At 35.6% G+C, this 4,084-nt stretch overlaps 1 pseudogene; it reads left to right on the top strand.

Moving 5' to 3' along the window:
* The first annotated feature begins 3,572 nt into the window (after window positions 1-3,572).
* LOC117633324 lies at window positions 3,573-3,661 on the top strand (annotated as a pseudogene).
* Window positions 3,662-4,084: the final 423 nt, after the last annotated feature.

Below are 4,084 nucleotides of genomic sequence, written 5' to 3'. Positions count from 1 at the left end.
ATTTCAACTGGAAAAGCAAAGGGCATCTAGCCATGATTGTGGTTTGACCATAAAATTATATATTCCCCATAATCTAAATGCCATAAATAAAATATCATCTACGTTGACATAAAGGTTGCCCTACAATTGTGTGATTAGATAACCAAAGCAAAACAAAAAGAAAAAGTGTCAAATTCTCCAACTTTGGGTCTTGGAGGCTTTTGAGTGGGGGCGAGAAGAAAATATTTGTATGTGTACGTATTCACCATGAATACATATTCAGTCAACGTATGTTGGCCAGTTGATAAGCTTGGAATATGCTTGGATGCCCAAACCACTTGGAAGCAATAACTTGGGATGGAGAAGTTTGACCTTTCTTTGTCTTTTTTTAGTTTATTGTGGCTAGGAGAGAGCGTGGTATATGATTCATTGCCTCTTTTGAGGGAAATCTTAACCCCCAAGTCATTGCTCCCCAACCCCACACCCCCAATTCCCCTAGTCCAATACAAGGACTTGCCTCCACTACTTCTAAAATTCATGCTGTTTTCATTATTAATGTGTCAAATTCGACAAGAACTATGAGTTAGGATCCTCTGCTTTTCATGTAGCTAGGGTGAACTTTGTTATTTTCATGTGGGGTGGATATAATTATTGTCTTAAATCAAGTAAGGTCACTAGTATATATTACTTACAATTACGGATCCTTCACTATTTTGTGTTGCATATTTTGCTTATGCAAATAAAACTATATCAGATTAGAGCTTTCAAGTTCAAATTCTCATGACATCATAATTTTGTGTGTGTATGAGAAATCTCCCTCTCCTACAGTTTAGACTATTACTTGTACTAAATAAAAAATAAAAAACTATGTCAGAGTAATTAAACCTAACTTCACCTTTGGAACATGTAAAGAGAGTTCATTTTTGTGGTCTAAAAGCAAGTCCCCCTCAAGTTTTTCTCTACTTCTAGGAAGGACTCAAACCTAGAGAGAGGTGGTCAGGTCAAAGTGGTCATTTCATTGATCCTTGTCAAATCCAAATTCCACCCCTTGATATGGGGCAATCAATTCTTACATGAATCACCCTTGATATAATATTGTTGATTCCTTCCCTTAAGCACTTCCGAACTCTGTACGGGTGCCTCTGATTTGCACACCAAGCCTTCTTTGGACCAGGATTTCGGCCTTTGCTAGCCTAATTGCGTTTGTGTTCTTCAAGTTTTACAAGCCTCGAGACATTGGGGCTAGAACAGATGGGCCCATGAACATATAGCCATTCCCACTTTGGGATGAGTTAGGGCAGCCCCAAATTGACGGCGAAATTGGGAAAATTTTCTAGGATTTTAATCATTTGTAAGAGAAAGAAAAAAATAACAACATTCACATGAAAAACTAATAGCAAAAAAAACATGGAAAGTATACTTACTACAAGAGGACAACCTTCAAAGGTAAAGTCATCGATTGAGACTCTAGGGTTGAAAATCAAATGTCATACTTGTGGGATAAAAAATATTCACTAGGCAACTCCAAATCAGTATGTGTCCATAATTAGGGTAAAAGATATGACCGCTCAACTTTACACGTCCGCATGTCACACAACATTATTCCTAATCGTCCCAAATATAGAGCTGGATAAAGTCTATGAACTTATTAGGCTGAGTTTTATCTCAAAAAAATTTGGTGAAATTTAAATCAATCGTTTCGTTTAACATAGGCTATTTTAGAAACCTACTTTTCTGACGTAGGAAAATTGTGTTTGATTTATAATCACTAACATCCTGATACTAACAAAAGCTTTTCTTGTATTGTAACCCGATCACTGTCAATTCATGTACCTGTAATCCACTTTAGTCGATTCCCATGTGAACTAGGGCTTAGGGGGTTTCAATTTAGACATGCAATTTGCAAATTCCACTTGATATGCTCTGCGGCTGGCTCGGCTACTTGAGTCTCAAATCCATTCAGACTATGATTGCATATCAACCAGCCACATGGCCAGCATTTAGCAAACCCCACTTTCTCTTAGTGATATAGCATTGCATCGTAGGACATCTTTTATAATCAGTCACATTTTTATTTCATTAACATGCATGCAATAATGTTAATGGAGTCTTTTGCCTAGTAGAAAAGAGCCTTCACTTGTATAATAATGATCTCGTATTGGAATTCTTATGACATCATAATTGTTTGTGTGAGAAAACACCCTCTTTCCTGAAGAAAACATATACTTAAATCATTTTTTTATAGATTATAAACTACAACATACATTGAATCATAAATTCAAGAATCAGATAATAATTGGATCGATGGCCATGCCATGCTGATGGTCAATTGAGCATGTCCTGCGGAGTGCTCTCCAATACACAAGTAACGCAAAGCAAAGCATATGGGTGCTCCTCCACCAACAATAACCACCCATATATATATATATATATATATATGTCCCAATGACACTCCTTTTTCTAAGTGTGTAGGAACCCTATATTTGTAGGACCCTATTGCCTTAACTTTATGCCCCAATATAGCCGGCAAATTAAATCCTTCCAACCGTTTTTGGCCCGTTAGGCCCCAACCACCTAGTCAATTTGGCCATGCCTCCCCACCCCTAAGTGTCCCTTGTGGGACCTCTTGTTAAACTATATTTTAGCTTAAGATTACTCCACCTAGTTAATTTCCATACTCTCTAATTTCAATTTTGACGGACTTTTTGTGCATCGGGGATTAGACTACATTTAGAAGAGAAATACTATTAAATTAAAAATTAATTTATTTAATTTTATTGAATTCTATTATTTATCTTATTGTTTTAAATCATCTAAGTTGCTTCTTCAAGTGGTTCTATTTTGAACCAATTGTACATGTGTACAAGGAGACAAACACAATAACTTGAAATTGTAAACTTGTATAATAACTCTATTTTTTGATATGTTAATGTTATGTTGTTAAACAATTAATTTCAACTTACAGTTACATAATAATTTATTTAACTAATAATTGAAACACAGTCAAATCAAACATGCTACCAAACCAAGTGATAAAATTCCTTGTAATCATATAGGATATATAACCGAATCATCTCTCTCTCTCTCTATGATTGAACGAAAGACAGTCACCGTAATGGGGGTGACATGGGTCTATGCCTTCACAACTTTTCAACGCATGCATGATGGCTATGTGGGAAAAGCCTCCCCCAACAAGTCTTGCAAAAGAGAGTTCACGTGGGGCAAGCCAAAGCTTTTTGGCTTTTTGCTTTATCAAAAGTCGGTGCGTTTGTTGATATATCCTCCTCTAGAAACTATAGATAAATACAATATTACAGAAAAGGCACCAAAAATAGATTCAAATCCCTCTCTCACATCAAAATTAAACATCATCCTCTATTTTATTAAGCGAAAGACCCACTTGAGCATTCTGCTTTTCTTGTCAAGGTAATATTCTTATTCATCTTAATTCGCTTTTTACGCTCTGCCAGACAAGCCATATTTCTTTACCGCCACACTTTATATAGGAGGACAACAGGGCCATAGCTTCAACTTTTCAGAGCCCTTTCTTATATAAACAAATACATGCACATACTAAATCAACTATTCAAGATGTCCCCTTCGGGACATACGTTACAGAGAAGATTAGCATAGTTCCTGTGCAAGAATGACACGCATAAATTGAAAAATTGTCCAAATTTTTTAAAAAGGGAAAAAAAAAGAATTATTCAATTTGCTATCAACTTGAATTTTTTTCTTTCTAGTTTTCTTTTTGTTGGAGCGTTAAAAGGGTGAAGAGAACTTGCTGCACAAGCTAAGTGTAAATACAATTTTAAACTCTAAACAACTGATTTGACCGGGAATGTGAATATCATTCATTCTAACCCTAAAAGAATCTAATTTCAAATCCTCACACTTGCTAAGAATAACACAGCCGAAGACTAATGAATTAGTGGGAATTCGAGGATCAAGGAACAAGATTGAAAAGTAGAACTAAAACTTGGGGCATAATTTGTAGGTGTTATGATGTGTGAACAAAGAAATATGTCATATAGTTGTCATATCTATAACTTTATTAAGAAAAATCATGCAATGATGGAGAATCACTGTGGATACAGTTGCTCAT

Source organism: Prunus dulcis, chromosome 6 (genome assembly GCF_902201215.1).
Source record: "Prunus dulcis chromosome 6, ALMONDv2, whole genome shotgun sequence".
Lineage (NCBI taxonomy): Eukaryota > Viridiplantae > Streptophyta > Magnoliopsida > Rosales > Rosaceae > Prunus > Prunus dulcis.
Note: the sequence above shows the minus strand (reverse complement) of the source record. Positions and strands in the feature narration are given on the sequence as shown.